At 40.0% G+C, this 19,819-nt stretch overlaps 1 long non-coding RNA gene across 1 annotated transcript in view; it reads right to left on the minus strand.

Moving 5' to 3' along the window:
- Nucleotides 1–3,867: 3,867 nt before the first annotated feature.
- The window catches only part of LOC139077377 (uncharacterized), a 76,449-nt gene continuing 60,497 nt past the window's right edge, over nucleotides 3,868–19,819 (minus strand). Inside the window, exon 4 of the long non-coding RNA XR_011529836.1 lies at nucleotides 3,868–4,757. This is a non-coding gene — a long non-coding RNA (uncharacterized lncRNA). The remainder of the gene's footprint in view (nucleotides 4,758–19,819) is intronic.

The raw sequence follows: 19,819 nt of genomic DNA on the forward strand, positions 1-19,819 counted from the left end.
TTCTTTATATTATCTTCTTTAAATTTTGTCTACTTAACAATGTATCTTGGATATATTTCCTACAAAAATATACATCCATATCATTATTTATAATGGATCCCTAGTATCCATTTTATGTCTACACAATCATTTATGCCACTAGTACCCTACTGTTGGACATTTAAGTTACCAGCATTTTGCTCGTACAGTCAATAGCACTTTGAGAGTCCTCGAACCTACATGCTCCCTATGTGGGAGCCTATTCTGAGATCGTTCCTACTAGTGGAACTGCTGGGTCACAAGGTACATGTATTTTTAAAATATGCTGGCTGAGCCATGTGCTTTATATCCATGAGGATAAAAGTATTAATTTCTAACTGAAATTTATAGCAAAATACGATTTTAAGTTTATTTGAAATGAATGATTTGCCTCCAAAATTTGAGAGATCTTAAAATGAATTCCTTCTTTTCCCTTAAAACAAAAGAGGTTTCAATTGCTCACTTGAGCATTTCACAAAAGGATCGCCATGCGCAATAGGACCCTGAATTTATTTTAAAGAGAGAAATTTTGAATGGTGCTTCAGGTTTGCATATTTCACAAACTCCAGAAGACAAATGCTGTCTGTGAAACAGTGTAGAAGAGGAATATTTCATAGGGGTAGTAAACAAAGAATAAAAAAAAAAAATCTCCTTCCCCGTGGATGAAAACTTGTCCTGCTAATCAGACAGCTGTTGCTGCTCGGTGATTTGGACACAACACGGAATACACACGTAAGATTGTGGACAGAAACCTGGAGCTCCACCTGCTCAGACATTCAAAAGTCATTTCATGGTTGTGATATTCTAAGACAAATTTTCTTGGACATGCCTAGTCATGCATGCTTTAGACATGCCTCTCAGCCAAAATAAACTGCACTTCAATATAAAAACGGACAGCCAAGGCCCACAGTAGGTCCATTTTCTATCTTGTTCTTTTTCAAATCTTAATTTTCTACTTCCTTCATTCTCTAGGTTCTCTCTCTTTTTCTTTCTCTCTTTCACACAGGCAAATAATATAGGGATTTCTCTAAGAAAAGTTTCTAACTATATTATATATAGTATATTTTATATACATATAAATATATAAAAATATATATATTCCCTCTTTCAGTGTTAATATTTAATTAGCCCCACCCCCTTGGGAGCGTTGGTCTCACTGTCAGAATTGCTAAATAGGAAGGTACACGCAGCCCGTGATGGCTCCCTTGTCAGTCTCAGTGGGCATGAGCAGTTGCTGGAGCTTGCAGTATCAGTTGCTAGGCAACCTGTTCATCTGCTGAGCCTGATATTTCAATTCAGCAGCAGTAAACGCCTGTTATGTTACGGCCTTTCAGAACCACCTTCATTACATAATATCTACCGTTATAATAAAGGAGCTCTAGACATTGAGGGGTGCGAGAGCAGCGAGAAAAGTCAGTGTAGCTGTGGCACCGAGATAATGTCAAATTAGACTTTCTGCAAATAAAAAGTATAAAGTGATGGCATATTTAACACTCAGCCCTTCCTGGGAGACCACTGAAAAAGCATCATGCCAGGGCTATTTACCTGATGATACCAAATCAAGTCTTGTTATCATTCTAGAAAAGTTTATAACCCCCACTATAATGAAGGTAAAACACCAATGGCCTAGAGAAAGAAGAAGAATATTAATGTCCTGGATAAAACAAACGAGGCTGGCATATCTAGCCAAGGATCTGTCCAAAGGACGCCTCATGAGAACAGACTTGTATGGAGCTACATTTAAGTCTGAAAAGCAGCAGCTTTGTAAGTATTTCAGGTCGCCAATCTTGCTAAATTTATTTTCCTAAATAAATGTCTGAGATTCTATGACGCTCATTGGAAATGATTTCAAATAGTCCACTCTTTATCCTTGAGTTTTAGAAGAAGCAAATTATTATTGCAATAAGATGGCAAAAAGCACAGTTTTGTACAATTATCACCATGTCCAAGTTTCCCCTGTTTATAAAATAGAAGTGTACTAATTAGAGTATAAGTTTGGATGCAGTAACCAAAAAAGGAAAATCCAAGTAACGGTGTCTTAAAGAAGATGGAAAGTCATTTTTCTCTCACATAACAGTTTAGTATAAAAGTCTTGGGCTGATATAGTCCATTCTGTTGCGTCGCCATCTTCAATATGCAGTTTCTATCTCATGGCCTAAGACGCATCCTCGCCAGTCAGAGGGATGACGGGAAAGGCACACGTGCTGCTTCCCTTCCAGAGAACCGCCCCCCACCCCAGACAGACCTGGTCACACCGACTGCAAGGGCAGCTGGGAAGTGTAGCTGTTAGTTGAGAGGACATATGTCTGTCCAGCAAAAGCTCAGGGTAGCTATTATGAAGGAAATGTGGAGGAGCGGATACTGGAGCACAGCTAGCCGTCTCTGCCTTAAAAAGCAAGGACAAAAGCAATCGCCGAGAGTGTTGTATAGAAGAAGTAATAACATGATCTTAAACTGTAAAGATAACATTTCTTTCATTAAATTATAATAACATCCCAGGGATGAAATGGAACAGAGAAAATAAGTTAAAAAACTGAGTTCACTTCTTTACCTCGCTTGTTTCAGAAATGCTCCGGGACCCTGAAGAGAATGGGCCTGGAGATCAAAAAGCAATTTGAGGGTGACAGATGAGTTAATTCTCGCCATTACGGTGATGGTCTCACCTGCGTATACGTATGTCAAAACCTAACCAACTGTACACTTTAAACACGTGCACCTTATTGTATGACAATTATCTCACAGTAAAGTTGCAAAAGAGAGAGAGAGATCGAAATGTGAACAAAGCGTATTTAAATAAATGTCCTGGCTTTCCTTAGGGAAATAGCTGCAAAGAGTGTTAGACTCAAGGAAGTCAAAGTGATGCTCTCATCGATAAATTTCTCCAGTGAAGAAGAAAGACCAAAATGTGACCCTTTGCTAGCACAGCGTACAAAATACATGGAAAAACGAGGAAGAGAACTTAACTGGAAATGCATCACTGAGAACACTCGAGCAAACGAGATTTGTCCAGTAACGTTTTGTTCATGATCTCTCCTGAGTCATCACGTGAGAACCCGCCGCGTTCAGATCAGGGTCAAGGTAACTGTGATGAAGTATAGGGAGCACAGGCCTTCCGGGGAAAAAACAAAACAAAAACAGGAGAAGACGCTTTCTTCTGGAACAGGCGTCAGACGCTCCAGGCAGTAGACATTTGGGAAAAACAAGAGTGAAGCGAATGTGCTTTACTTTTCTATGAAGATAAATAGCCGGAGGAGGAAGAGCGGGGGACCCAAACCTTCTTGTTGACGGTGATGCGCGTGGAGAAGGCGTGTTTGTAAAGGGCTGCAAACTTCCTGGCCCTTCGCCCGTCACCTACACTTTTCCTAGTCTCGGTCATTCTCCCCAATTCTCATATTGACATATTTCGTATTCCCTCTTTCAAACAGTTTTGAGTCCCTACTTACCATGTGCTGAACACTTTGATAAGTGCTGGGGATAAAAAAATAGATAAATTCAGCCCTAAAGAAGCTTGTAGAATGGAAAAAGATAGGTGGAAATAAAATCTCTGCAGCTCAGTTTTTCTGAATTTTTGCTATTCTGTTGTAAAAATATGTATTTGCGATATATTTTTAAAAAGCACCAAAGAAGTAAGTGATAGAAAAATGATAGAAGACTATTTTCTGTCCTAGAACCAGAAATCCTTTCTTCTGCACATCATGGGGAGTTATTTTTTCATCTGTATTTTAGACTATCGAGTTGGGCGGCTTGGCCTCTGCATATCCTTGCCATCTCTCTTTCCACGATATGGTACTATAAATAGAAGGAGACAGATTGAAGAGCAGTGAGGCATGCATAAATTTAGAGCCAGGAGAAGAGTGAGATTTTGTTAAGGAATGATCCGTAACAAGTATTTTATTTTACATTTCACATTATTGTTTTCCATGTTGCTTTCTCTTTCATCTTACATTAATAAACAGATCTGAAATACGATTTACTGTATTAGATGACTTGCCCATAGCAGCACCACAGCTTTCCAAACATAAACCTATCTATTTTTCAGAGGGGCTAAGAAATTTGCCATCAGAAAGGGATGAGCTCACGGTTGACATTCTTTGCTTCTTAGTCGGGTGACACATTTTAGATCCATTACATTTGGATGAAAGATGAACATGTGGGCTTGCGAAATGTGGTAGAGGCAGGCTGAATACCAGGAGAATGCCTAAATGGCAGTGGTGACAACACCCTAGGTTTTTCTTTATATTATCTTATATTATTCTAATCTATAACAAGCCCAAGATCTTATGATGTTAATTAGCTAAATTAATTTATGTGGAAAGGATGATTCATAATTTTAGTTTTGTATATCTCCTTACCATTGGTACATTTTCCATGTTGTCAAAAATTTCCTAAACATTTTATAAACCGTCATCTACTTGGTGCTTTGTGACGCCTTTGTGACCTGCTGGTTGAACGTTTCGTTTTCATTTTAATACATCCATTGAATCAACAGCACCCATTTGAAACAGTCTGGCTTTGCAGAGCATCCACTGTAAGCTGGAGGAGACTCTCACACCCCGACGGCACTTTCCAGATGAAGTAAGGCAACTGAATTATCAGTTAAAGTAGCAGCTACGCTTCCATAGCAGACAGGAAACCGGATGCTCTCAGGTCCTGCCTTCTGTCCTGCGCAACCGGAAACATACCTGGGGTGCCCCCAATTTTCTCCAGATCATCAGTGCTGCCAGGAGAAACTTGAGTGCCTGAGGAGTAAACACATTTTTCAGAGGCAAAAACGAATCCTCTCCTCATCTATTAAAACCTCATCTTCACTACTGAAATAAAGTTTTCAAAGGAGTTAAACATCAAGAAAAACTAATAACATGGAACTCCAATGGAACACTGATACTGCTGCTTCTACTTTTTCAAAAAACTGATGATTATCTTCGTTTGAAATAAGAGCTAAGTCCTTCCCCTCCCCTTGCTCCAAGGCTGCTACCCCCCCAAACAGCTGTGGATTCATAAAAGGAAAAATAGTGCCTAGAGTTGCTATTTTGCAAGTTTCATAATTTTGAATATGTTATGTATTGATTGATGTGGAGTCTTCTCCATGAAGCTGCAGGGCTTCAGGAGTTTTGGAACCTGTGTGGCAGTGTGGCGGCAGGCCATAGTGGGGCAAACTGGAGGCAGATGGTGCAGGTGATGCCTCCACACCTCGTCTCAGGCTCGTTGGGAGTTAGTCTCACCCAGGGGCTTCAGAAATAGTCAGGAGTTTATCTGCATTGTAATACGGACTCTTGAAGAAAGCCCTTTAACTCAAAAGAAATAAACTTAAGTTGATGTTGATGTTTTAGGAATATTTGCTAGATATACCCCAATTAAATCACAGAGATGCTTAATCTCTCAAGTACAGAAGAAAATACGTTAACTGAATTTATATGTGCCCACAGGAAAACAGTGTGGTCGAATAATTCCCAAGAGTATAGATCATATTTTGGCAACTTCTGTGTTTCAATGTTGCCAACATCCTGTACATTATCAACACACATAAATTACTAAAAACTTTATTCTTTTATTCAATGGATAACCACTGAGTCATGAACTGTGCAAGGTACTGGGACTTAAAGAACAAGACAGAGATGGTCTTCCAGGCCCTTCTAGGAACTGACTGAAGGCCAGTGGGAAGGAGCAGAGATTTCCTGGGGAAAAGTGGCCAGAAAGAGGCCTGAGCAAGTGGGGCCAAAAAGAAACGCAGGTTAATTCATCAAATGAAATAAAGTTGGTACTTGCCGAACGGTTACCCCCAGATAAGGCAAGATTCTCCCTAAATCCCCCTCAGCCTGCTCTGCCCCCAAATTCTCACATATGTGTGGATGAGTTTTAAGTCACATAATATATGTTTCTCGAAGCACACAGAATGTGTCTCATTCTATAGCAATACCACTGAAGTGCAATCAAGGTTAAATAATAATAAATAATAACACATCCAGAGCCATTAATCTACCACACCAATACTTGTCAAGCAAAACAATTACACGTTTTATTACCTGGGCTAGTAAAAGTGTCACTTTTATGAAGCATTACATATTATATCGTGAAGATTAGAAATCAAACGTCCTCTCTGAGTTATATCATCTTGCCCACTCACCTGGGTGGCAGCCTAGGGGATTTCACAATGTCCTCGATTACCCAGCAGGGGCGCTGTTGGGAGATCTCACACAATTCACTCAATTTACAGACCCGAAGGAGCAAAGAATTCGACTACGTCCTTAAGCCTTCTTGGGAAGCTGATAAAGCAAAAAAGATTGGTCTTTTTTCTGGAGAGAACATCTCCTTCCTTGAGGAACTGGGGCCAAGGCTATCAAAATATCAAGGGTTCCCCACTGACAGTTTTGTCTGGCTCTACAAACTGAGGAAGTTAAATTGGAGTCTCCTTTGTACCCTGAGTCAAGTAGCTTTTTCTGAAGCTCCAGGGTCTTACTAGGTGGCACAGGATGGCTATTTGAAGACTCAGACCATCCCAGGAGAATGGCAGCTGTCAGCCGCGTAAGCAGACAGGGATAAGGGGTCTGGAGAAGGCTGGTGTGGTTGCACACACAGGCGCTGACTTTATATTCATTGTCTGAGCGTTATTATTAGTAGTCCTTCCTTTCACTCTCCAAGGTTTCCTAGTTTGGAAAATAAACTATGTATTTCCCTTATAAACAGAAGAAAGAAGGCTGTTGACTTCACCCCAAATGACCAGGACTTAATATATCTGCAAAACAGATATTCAGGTACAAGAGCATACCCAAAGGATCTTGCTCCCACTGCAAAATTTTCTGAGCGAAGCCCACTTCTGCACTTCCACTGAGGGCAATGCAACTTCCTTGTGCACATTGATAGATGGTGGTCATTTTCGTAAGCACCGCTTTCAAGCATGCAGACCAGCCGTATCTTGGATCCTCAATATATTGCTGCCCACTGGAAAATATAAGCTCCCTGAGGACGGGGGCTTTTGTGTTCTGTTTATTAGTGTATCTCTACCAGCTAGAATAGCCCATGGCATGGGGCAGTGCTCAATAAATACTTCCAGAATAAGTAATTCAAGAAGCCAATGCTGTCCTTCATGACTCTTCAGGGGACGATGTCACATGTTAATATAATATTAAAAGAAATGACCTTTCTTTTATAGGTTACTGCTTTTTCATTGTAACACCCAAGTGATCATGTTACCATTTTGTGTGTGTGTGAGGAAGATTGGCCCTGAGCTAACATCTGCTGCCAATCTTCTTCTTTTGGCTTGAGGAAGATTGTCGCTGAGCTAACATCTGTGCCAATCTTCCTCTGTTTTATGCGGGACATCTCCACAGCATGGCTTGATGAGTGGTGCTAGTTCCGTGCCCAGGATCTGAACCTGTGAACCCCAGGCCCCAAAGCGGAACATGAGAACTTAACCACTATGCCGCCCTCTCCCATGTTGCCATTTTAACTTCAAGAAATCATACATCCTTTCTTCTGATCCTCTTTTTCTGTCTCTCTGGTGGATCTTTTTCTAGAAACCACAAGACTTCCAAATAACTAATTTACTGCAATAATACCATTTTTCATCACAAAGAGAAGTTGCCTAGAACTCAATACGAAGACTGTCTCATCCCTTCCCCTGTGTTTAGTCACCTGTTGGAACTAACACCAGGGATCTTTTTCTGGATGGGGAAGAAATCTGGGAACAAAATAAAATGTGTTCATGATGCCTATTCATTTTTATCTACTAAGACTCAGGTTTATTACCTCTGCCAGATGCAGGGCCATAACCGTCAATACTAAATGTAAATGCATTTCTTGGAAAAATGGAAACTCACATCAAAACATGACTGATTTAGCTGGATGTTGGAGTTTTCTTTTCATCTTCAAATGTTTACATTCCTTCACTTTCCCATGTTCATCCCATGCAAGTCCTCTAAGGGTGCAAGTCCTCAACAAAAGCATTTTTCATTTAGAATATCTTTCCAGAGTTAAAAATGTCTGGAGGATCACAGAAAGATCTAGTCTGGCCTTAACTACAGATAACAATGGATATTTACCAAAACTACAGGTCATGATCGCGGTCAGCAGGGTCTGACTTAAGTGCATTTCTCCCCTACAATTCTCTAGCCAGAAACACAGTTCATCTTCTTTTTAACAGTCTGGCCACAAAAGACTGGGATGGAGATTAGCAAAAGAATGTGAATAAGTGCGTCAGTTTGGAAGATATAGTTTCCAGGTGTCAGAAACTCAGCTGGAGCTAAGAAAAGATAAACCAATGAATTCTCAGAATCTAAATAAGAGCTGAACAGCCAAACTCCAACAAGGGCAGAGGTTCGTGACGCATCGGGAACACTTGAGAGCAGGGACTACCAGCAGAGACCTCTGGACACTGGCTCCATTGCTAACCCTGCTTTTCTGCTTATTGGCTTCATTCTCCTTTCTCACTGCCAAGGGGTTTTCTCCACATGGAAAGGAAACATGACATCATTATCAGGGAAATGAGTTACTCTGACTGGATCCAGGTCATACACACACACACACACACACACACACACACACACACATACACACACACACGATTGGGTATCTCAATAAATCTTCTGTATAAGGATGGCTGACTAGAGAGTGAGCATACAGCTGTGGTTGGGAAGGAAGTAGTAGTCACTCATATTGAGAGAGGGGAATGCTTGGTGTTTTGTAGGTCACAAACAACACAGCCCGGCTGTGAGAGTCACACCAGCCTGTAATTAGTGGGCCCCACAGTGAGCATTTTGTATATTAGGGGCTACTCTTTTTTTCTTTCCCAAGGTTTTGATAACCAGGCAATCAGTGGAAATGTTGAAAGTCACAATGGTTGGAAAATAGCCAGACTGCAGAGCACAGACTTTTGTGTAACTAGTGAGTAAACGGGCATATATAAACTTGGAAAAAATTGGCCTTGAAGGAAAATATTGACCTTGAAGGAAAAAGTAAGAAAACTAATGGCTTGAAAATATCCATAGGCAGATGGATAGGAGCCAGTGGGATAGGATTTAATAAAGGCACCAGGTGCCTGAGGAAGTGAGAGGGAAGAAAATGTTCACTTCTTATTCTGGGTGGAAGTGAAGAACATGATGAATAAGACCAGAAGTTTTGAGATGGAAAAGAAAGTTCTAAAATAACTTACTGAGTAGATCTCAGCCTCGATAGGTAATCTTCCACAACAAGTGGAGAGGATCAGAACAGGATTGGCATTGGAGGGGAACAGAGAAGCACCAAGACACCATGAGCAATGTGCTGGGTGCAGTGATCATTTAAAGGTGAAGAAAGGGTTGCTGAACGCGTTGTAGGGCCAGCTAAGAGCAGGCCGTATGAGTTGGTGGTGGAACTGGCTGCGTGCTGACTCTGAGCGGTGATGGTGTAGGCATTACCTTGATGCTGTGCTTGATAATGGTAATTTATCCATAGGTTTAAGATGAAAAGATAATTCTGATATTCTAATATTTGAAATATTTAGACAAGGTTGATTCCTTTTATGGTTTCTTCTGAAACTGTACCTGAAGTACTACATGTTAGGAACAAATTCTGCTGTTCATTTATTGTCCTAGAGTGCCGAAGATCCCACTATGCTACTATTTCCATGTTTTAATCTGTAAGAATTTCATCTGATTTTATAGATTTAATGAGATTCAGAGAATTGTAGAAATGCTCAAATATACAAGTACCCAAATTCCAAATAATTTCACATTAATCCATCATATCAACGTATATGATTAAGTGTTGCTCAGTGTCTTAAAACATGAGCTCTGAGCTAGGAAAGAAAAAATAAATGAAGATTATAATAACAAGACTCGAGATGGATCCATTCAACTGTCCTTCAGTCAGGCTCCCTACATCCTTCATCAAATTATGTCACACTCACGCTGACATGAGAAAGGAGACGTTAAATCAAGCAGATTTCCTGCTTTGTTAGTGGCTAGAAAAATATATCAGATTTTAAACCACACATATATTAAGTTGATACGTTTCTCTTTCTTTTCCACCTCTAAACCAGAATATAGAAGTTGTATAGTAATTAACTTTATTCAAATCTAAACATCTAGTGTTTATTACTAAGAATTCAGCCCAATAGAGACTTTAAAACTTGCTTGACTCCATAAAGTCTAAGATCTGAGTCCTGCTTTGCTTTTTAAATCTCTAGATCTGGTCAGTGGACTCTCCTGGATAGAAAGGGGGCTTTTAAAATTTGAACGGAATGTTTAGACCTTGGAAGGTAAGGTCTAAATTTCCTCAATAATTTAAGGAGTTTCACTAATTCAAGTTTTTGAAAACCTGAACCCACCTAACATCAAAGAATCAGTCCTCTTATAATTTTCACTGCGACATCTTCTATCTGTCTCACAGTAGAGATGATCACTAAATGAAGTAATAATGACCAGTTACTATGGAGGAAAGAGAAAATGCTTTGGCTTATGGAGAAAAATTATTAAAAATCAGTTACAATTTCAAATTGTCCTCATCAGAAATTGAAAAAGTCCTAAACGAAAATGTAGGGTGACTGATATTCCCTGAAAAAGACTATAAGCCCTCATTCAAAAACCACAGATTTGGTGACTTTTGCTGTATTTCGTACGGATCCCAGGGCAGAACCAAATGAAAAGAATAGGATATCTTTTATCCTGACTTAGCCTCTAAATAAAAATGGTTTTGCCACACTGCCAACGTCTATGGCGATCTCAAAAATTTAAAACTGTTGTAACCTTTCCTTCAGTTTTCTTCCTTAAAATTCTTACTTTAATTTTAGTTCGGTGTTAATTTAAGCTAACAAGATTAAATTCATTGGAGTCTGAGAGGGGTAATTTTCATTAACTGTTCCAAGGAAAGGAACTCTGACCATGTGGAGATTTCTGCATGACTCACCTGTGTCATTGCCTCCTTGCACAGGAGCCTGAGATGTAAGAGTAATTGTCCTGCCTTTGCAGCGATGGTTTAAAAAATTACTCACAATATTGAATAGAATATCACCTTGAAGGGCACAGATGTATCATAAAAAGAAAGAAAAGAAAGAAAGAGAAAGAAAATCCCACAAATCAGGACTCAGGTAGGGAGAGACGACAGGGGAAGGGGGGCTGCTGCCACAGAGAGGATGTTCCGACATATCCGCAGGCACGCCACAGCTCGGCAGGCGGGGCTTTTCTGTTCCGGGAGGATTAAACAAGGCTGGAGAGGGCCTGACGGAGGGACCAAGGGGACGAGGAGGCGGAGGTGGCAGTGATCCGACAGACCAGAGAGTGTTTCGCCCTGAGCTCAGCCTACTCTTAGGAGATGCTGCTAAGGAGGGGGCCGCTCGTTCAGGCTGAGGGTGGGCCAACGTTCAGGGGTCTGGCGGAAGGAGAGAAGCTTAAGCAAAGTTTGATCAAGTCAGGCTAATGGGCACTTGGCTCCAAATGATTAGTGGAGACAAAACATTAATGAGGCAAAGAGTGAGCGTTTGGAAGAACCCAGGGAGGTGTCCCTGAGAGTCTTGTCTTAGTCACATGGGAAAGGCCGTCATTTGCAATAAGCTGTTTACTGGAACACGAAAGAGTGAGAGGATGTCTTAACCATAGCTGTTTCTAGGATCCCAGGGTTTGCGTAAAGTTCAACATTGCTAGTACATCGGTGTAACAATCAGGGTTTTTTTTCTCTATTACACGTGAGGCAGCAAACACTTCACAGAAGCTTCTGCTGTCTGATACGCAGGATTCTAAGACGCCCCCAGATTCCTGCCTCCTCGTGTACACACGCCGGTTAATCCCCTCCCCTTGGGAATGGGCAGGGCTGGCGATATGGGATAGCGTTCACAGGTTAGCTTACTTTACATGGCATGAGATTTTGCCGATGTAATTAGGTCCATAATCAGTTAGCCTCTTCCCTCCAGCAGAAAAAACGATCCCATGGATCATAGTTAACATAAATCTACCCCCTAAGCAAATCCCTATCCACTGGCTACCCTGCAAAGCCAGGCAGCACAACACAAACGCTCATCCAGTGCTGACGTGGATTAAGCTGAAACCACAAGGTTGGGCACAGAATGAGCTACTTGCTTCACACAGCAGCGAGAATTCCTCCTCTGAACTTCCACCAGGTCTTTTGTATCACTCAACCTCACACAAAATGTGAGTGAGACACGTTTTTAAGTTCTTGAGCATGGAGTTACCAAAAGCGGGAAGGAAAGGGCGCTCGTGGAGTGGGGCACAGCCAGCTGAGCATAAGTTCTTCAAAACCTTCCTCTCGGGCTATGTGTCTCTAGGCAAGTTCTGAACTTCTCTGCACCTCCCGTTCTTGACTGCAAAGTGGGGACATGATACTACACTCTCATGAGGTTATGAGAATAAATGAGATATTCTGTTTCTATGTACAATATCTGTACATATAGATATATAGATATAATATCTATAACTGCTCGTTGCAATTTACAAAGAAGCCTTATAAAGAAGTGATAAAGAATTTTAGTTTTGTTTCTGTGGTTTGTGTTAAATTTTCTCCCTTGATTCGAATGTGCCCTTAGCTGAAAATTTGTGATGTTTTGTACTGTTTCTGCTAGTGGTCGTGTTTTGATTGGTTACTTTTGGATTTTGCTTTTACATTTTTTCCTTTATTTTTTGTTTTTTAATTCCAGTAGAGATGTAAAAAAAAAAATTTAGAGTTAGAGGTTTACTTTTAAACCATTTCACTCATAAAATGCTAAGTTTTATGCAAGAATAAAAAAGAGCACCCTTAGTTTAAAGGCAATAACGAGACAACAAAAGAATTTGTCAGGTTGCTGAGGGGACTTACGTTCTGAGGTAAAAAAATAGAACAGTCTTATGTTAGAACAGGATGGATTTGACTGGATTTCAATGCCTGAGCTGTTAGGACAAAGCAGACATAATTGTTCTTATAACTAGAATTTTGATCGACTTAAAAGTACAAAGGTAAAAAAATAAAATTTGAAGAAAATTTTTCCATAAAGACCAGAAAAATATTCCCCCTAACTTCTATTCAGTTGGCTAAGAATGCTGCGTGTTTTCCCCGGGAGGCGTGGTGGGGGTGAGTGACCCAGGGAAGCCTTCTCAAGGGGATTTGTGGGTTCCAATATGGTTCCCATGGGCTACATGAGCTTTGCTATTCAATTTAAAAATTTGTCTGTCCATTCAATCTTCCAGATAAACATACGAACAGTTGTATCAATGGTAAATTCCAGAAACTTTTTTGGATTTTGTATTCAATATTAAATAACAGCTACGACCAGCTGGTTCGTGCTTGGTCCCCAAAAGCCAAGGAAACCCCTCTAATTGAAAGAAAGATCTATGGTCTTAAAGTAGGCACTGAAATCCATATATCATTGAAGGGTTCTCCCTTAATTAATTAGAGAATTGAACAATTTAATGCAAAAGAGAGTTTGGAGATTAAAAATGGCCAGCATCGTATATGCTAGTTGGATGTGCAGATGTATGAGGGAAAAACAACAACAGAGGGACAAAGAAGGCAGAGGGAAAGCAGTAAGGAGCCGCGCCTGGGGAATTGTCCTATTTCAGCCATGCGGCACCCTTGCTGTTTCTAAGGGTAAAACGCCTTTCAGGGCTTAACCTGAGAGAGCAGTCCTGACATCCCGTTCTCCATATGCATGAGGATGAATCCACAGTCATGTACCACATCTGTGATTAGAAAAGGGGAGTCCAATATTACATCAGCATCGATGGGAGTATTTACGGGCTTGGTGGTCAAAGCCCATTTGTATGTGTGTGTGACAATACGTATGACATTCTGGCCACAGAGCCTCCAATCCAGGCATTTCATCCCAGCATTTTCTTGCTATGGATGAGCTATGGGTGTCGCAGGCAGAATAATTTATTAGGGGTGACAAAACCCTGATCACAACTTATAATGCCCAAGTTTATTGTCTATGCAGGCACCTTCAGTTATGATTATGCAATTTCAGAGTACTTTATAATTGAGTTTCAGATGAAAATCCTTGTGGAAATGATTCATCATTTTACTGAACTAGATTTCTATTTTGTTTTTCTTTTCTTTCCTCATTCTCACTAGAGTTCTTCAGTTTCTCTCTACCTATATTTTATTACACTCCCCACTGCTATAAACTAATGCTCCTAGTTCATTTTTCAGCTGTTCCATTAATTTGATGTTGACTCCTTATTCAGATTCCCTAATAAAAATGCTAATTATGACCATATCTAATAGCGACTGCTGAGGCACCCCACCAGCTCCTTCCTACCTCCAACTGGACCAACTCACATTTATCATCAGGGTTTGGTTTGTCAGCCAGATTGCAGTATTCCCAACTGCTCTTCTTCAAGCCTGCTCAACCCAGAGTGGGAAATAAATTCAATTCACAAGATATTCTATCAATTATTCTAGCAAACCTCAGATGCTGAGGCACACTCTGTTTATTTATTTATGGAATACCATTGGGAAAGAATAAAAGCTGAAGATGAAATCAAATTTATTCTTACCTGTTCTGATAATCACTGTACTTATTGCTTCTATATGTATAGATTTTTCTATAATCATCTCCCCTAATATTAAGTTCACACAGTACCTGTCTTTCATGAAGCTGCAAATAATTCTATGCTGCGTGGAATTGTCTTTTGTCATCTCCAAAATTAATTCACAAAATGTGTTAAAACATGGAACTGATCTCTTGACTCTATTTAACATTCTTGAGAATTCTTGTTATTTTCCTAAAAGCCATTTTGACAAATTCTTTCATGCTTTAAAATAATCAAAAGATGTTTTTGCTAATGGATTTAATGAGCACAACCCACTTACTTTTAAAAAGTCTTCATGTTCTCTAGACAATCTTTGCCTTATTAGAAATTTTTCTTCTTTCAAATTTTACTTTAGTCATCCAGACATTGTTATCTATTTCATTTTTCAAAAAATATGTTCTATTTTGGAATGATAGTTAGACTCTGGACAAAGAAATCACTGTGCTCCAAAGGAAAGATAAGCTATGAAAGGAAATTTTAATAGAATTAGCTTAAATAATGAGAAAATTTGCGGAAAATTCTTGGCTTGTTGAAATCAGAGAACCTTGACTTTTCTTATAAGGTTCAGAGTCACTCCATTTTTTTCCAACTGCTTTCTTCCTTTCCCTCTGATTACCCAGAGACAAACACCTCTTTTCTATCCCTATTGACCTGCCTGGAGGCTCCCTGTGAGGGTCAGTTTGGGTCCACATCAGGTGTACTCCATACGGGAATCAATTCTATTAACGCAACTGAGTCTTTTGCATTGTGCTGCCATCAGAACGATTTGTTGTTCAACCCACAACTACAAACAAAATAGTTCAGAAGAGTTGTGACACCAGAAACTCAAAAGCAGCTCTGGTTTTTCCCTCTCAACCGTTGTCTTCTCTCACCTAAGCTTTGAGGATATAATTCTGGCCCAGTATCAGCCATCCTCGTTTTGCAAGAATTCTAGTTAACACACCTTGGTCAAATAACAGCAGTCTTGCACCGACGCCGTTCAAATTTCAGGTACCATATTATAAGAACCGTGAGTAATCGCATGCAGTACAAATTTCGTGCTAGCAATTCAGTCCACAAATCACCAGGTGGATAACAGATGTGCTTCATGATCAGTGACCAATCACATCGCTTCTTTCGAAGTCTGTTGGTGATAGGTCGCTGCATGTTCCCATTCGGTTCACTGCAGGAAAGCCTGTGCTTGGGTTGCCTCCTTGGCTCCCAGTTTTAAATATGCATGACTTATTATGAAAGTGGATAATGGAAGAGGGACTTTGCCAACAAAAATGAAGGTACAGCAAAGAAACCAAAAGTGGTAACACTGGGAGAGATCTTCGACTGGAACTCAACTGGAGTCATAGCCGACTGTGGGAATGCTGACGCTGCCACCACTGGGGAGGCTCCAGATACGCAGCCAGAGAACACAGAGAGGTGAAACTGTCGACGTGTGTGAAGAAAATGGTTGTGAAGAAACAGATGACCATGTCACAGAGAAAGCAACGCTGGCACAAACTTATTCCTGGGGATATTTTACAACACCGAAAGAGAAAAGGGTAAAATGTTGGAAACTGATCCAAACTTAAAAAGTCTGACAGTTGGCCAAGGGTGGAAAGATGCTCAGTTCCTGTCACAAGTTAGAAGACAATAAGGCAATCACTGTTCAAACTACCCTTGATGAGTTTTTTACAAAAAATGACACTTTAATTATTAATGTTTCTAATATTTTAAGTAGCAGTGTATAAGTAAGTAGTTTTACTACTTGAAAACATTTCCCTAAATACTTAAAACGAATAGCAAGAGAGTTTTTAATGTTTTGACAACAATTTCTAATGGTCACGAAAGAAACATAAGTTTCCATTGATTATTAAGATTACTGTGCATGGTTTCAGCTTGCACAGCCATTTAATGTTCCTGTACTTCTGTGCAAAGAAAGGGCTGCTTGTAACAACAATTAAAAAAAAAACTTTAACACCAGTAGCTAACACGGACCTGTAGTTTTCTACTAGTGGTTTATTTCCAAACAAAGGAAAGAAGGAAGAGATTTCCTCCTTCACTGGGCTTTGATTACATCGGCCCTATGGATATTCGATTTTCGTATTTCAGTGTAATATGACATACTCCCTGTTTAATTCCCCACATTTCTCCCCCAGAAGCTTGATCTAAATGCTGTGCAGGTTCTGGTTTTCTTCCTTCCTGTACAGAACTCAAGTAGCTTGCACTTCTGGAAACAAAGTTGTGTACTGTTCCCACGTGAGTGCAGATGTCTGCATCACCCGGGAAACCAAAGATGTGATTCTTAAAGGAGCTCTCGAGGGCTTACAATCGCCCGAGTTCTGCTGGATGCTGGTGCTGAATTGTGCCAAGAGAGCTCTACACACACAGGTTTGAGCCCAGCCCTGGCTCTGGAAAGACTGGAAGAGCTTTAGGCAACTGGAGGGAAAAAAGAGCTCAGAGGGAGTTGGTGCAATCTTTTTCTCAAATTTGCAGATTGTCTAAATTAAACTTGCCACTCAAAGTATGAACACAGATTGTCTCTTGTTTATTCAGAGACTCATAATGGCCCCAAAGAGCAAGTGATTGCCAAAGGGACAGAGTGACTAGAACAGAACAAGAAGTTCCTACCCTACAATACTTTTTATTCCAAAGAATGTTATTTGGAACCGCCAATACATTTCCTCCTACTGTCAGCGCTGCAGAGGGCGGCAACGCCAGCCCACCAAGACCTACTTAACTCAGGGGGCCATTCAACTAGTGCGCCTCCTCACATGGCAGTACCCTTCGTTTTTCTACAGATTATTTATTCAACAAGTCACAATAGAGAATCCAGCCAGCACACAGGAGGGGGTAAAAGTCTACAGAAACTGTCTTTAACTTGCAGTATTTTGATTCGGAAACCCAGATACACAATAAAAAACCTCCCTTGCAGTTCTACCACCTGTGGAGAACTCTGTTTAATATTGTGATGCGTGTTATTTGAGACTTGTTTCTGTACAAACGTATATACGTGTGTGAATGTTAATTTTTAAGCAAAGCATGATTATACTACGCATTTTGTTTTGAAGCCTGCTTTCTTCACAGCATATTACAGATATCATGGCAAGAAATATGTATCTACATTTTAATTGTTAATGGCTTTACTCATTATACTAGTGAAGCTACCTTGACAATCGACCTTTATTTGGGGCCTCTGGATTATTTCCTTCTTTTTGTATTATAAATATATATACACGTATATCATTGAATATCTATCTTCACATAGCTGTTTCCTTTGGATAAATTTGTAGAATTAAAATGTTAAGTCAAAGAGAATGCCATATTTGATGATTTTCACATATAGCTTCACAAATTGCTTCCTAGAAAAGTTGTACTATCTTGCCTTCCAACCACGTGGTATCTGTGCCCAGTTCCCCCACTGCTGTCAACCTCGTCTGTAAGCTTCATAAATTTGCTAATCTGATGGGTAAATGACGGCACCTCCTTTGTCTTCAGCTGCATCTCTTACTGCTGCTGAGATGGAACATTTTCCACATGTTTCCCAGCCATTACTAGTTCTTTATTTACAAGTGGTTTTTTTGTTTGTTGGTTGGTTTTTGAGGAAGATTAGCCCTGAGCTAACTGTTGCCAATCCTCCTCTTTTTGCTGAGGAAGACTGGCCCTGAGCTAACATGCATGCCCATCTTCCTCTACTTTCTATGTGGGACACCTACCACAGCATGGCTTGACAAGTGGTGCCGTGTCTGCACCTGGGATCCGAACCCGAGAATCCCAGGCTGCCGAAGCAGAACATGCGAACTTAACCACTGCGCCACGAGGCTGGCCCCTACAAGTGTTTTCTTTTCCTGTCCTTTGCCCATTTCCCTATTAGAACTTCGACTTTTTTATTAACTGATACATTTATATCAAAAACAGTAACACATATGTGCTACAAAAGCCTTTCCTACTTTATGGTTTGTATTTTAATTTGGGGGGATATTAATTTTCCAATAAAAATTATTTTTGGTTCGTGAAATGTTTCACTCTTCTCAAAAAATAGTTTGTACATTTGGTGGTATGTTGTGAATAGCATTCTTTACCGCAAGATAATATAAATATCACCTACATTTTTGTATAGTATTTTATGGTTTTGCTTTGAATATTTTATAACAATATTTATATAAAAATTACATATTTACATTTAAATCTTATTATCTGGTACAAGGTTTCAGGTAGAAATCTAATGCTATTTTTCTCTCAAACAACTGTTCCTATACTATTTATTAATACCATACAATTAAGTTTTCATTTCAGATGTGTTTTTTTCATTATAGGAAAAAAATTCTAATTGGTTAGTTTTTAGACTTTCTGTATCTTTCCTGAATTTTCCTAATTTCTTCCCTTTAGTTCCATATTTTTCTATAGACTCATGAAAATATTAATCACAGCTTTTTTTACATCTTTGCTAATTTCATCATCTGGGTTCTGTTTCTATTAGCCATATTTTTCTCCTGACTATGAATTACATTTTTCTGTTTCATCGTGTCTATAAATTTTTTTATTGTATAGTAAACATGGTAGATAATACATTGTAGAGCTTTTTAAGCCGCTATTATCTTACAGATTTTTGTTTCTTCAGTTAAATGCAGCTGAAGCCGGTACTACCTAATACAATATGTTTACTTGGGCTTGTTTCCGAGCTATCCAGTCCTATAGATCTACCTGCCCATTTGGCTTCCGCTGCAAAACTGTGTGGTCTTCTTCTGAAGAATGTTGTTTTGTTCCAGCAAAAAATTACGTTAGTGCAGGACCCCTCCACAGTGTGGGGGCGTGGTTTCAGGCTTTGTGAGGCGGCCCCATCTTAGTTCCGCGCTCACTCCGCAGACGGGGCCCGCTGGGTTCCAGGGAAAGCCTGAGGCGTTTCCCAAATACCATTAAATTGGTGGGAATCGAACTCCAAACTCTCTCCAGCATCCAGGTAGCTGCTAAAATCTCTGTGCAGCTTTTTTTAGCCTTCCTGCTGCTGTTGTGCCCTGGGGGTTCCTTGGTATCTTGTTCCACATGTGCAGTTCTGGAGTCAGCCAAGGATGAGAAGCGTTTGTACCCAGATATAGGGGCTTCCCTTTGTGTCTCTTTTCCGAGATTTTCCCCTCACTTTCTAGCAAGATGGCCAGATCTACTTGCAAGGAAGCATGGGAAATGTCTGTATTCCAGGTGCCATGGATTCAGCTAACTGGTGGTCACCTTCAAATGGTAATATGTTAACATGTATTTCTCTATCAAGGTAAAAAAATAAGCTTTGTTTATTGATATCCACATGTAAAGTGAAAGATTAGTATACTTTTACTTCTTCTTCT

The sequence above is a fragment of the Equus przewalskii genome, chromosome 19 (genome assembly GCF_037783145.1).
Source record: "Equus przewalskii isolate Varuska chromosome 19, EquPr2, whole genome shotgun sequence".
NCBI classification, from domain to species: Eukaryota; Metazoa; Chordata; class Mammalia; order Perissodactyla; family Equidae; genus Equus; species Equus przewalskii.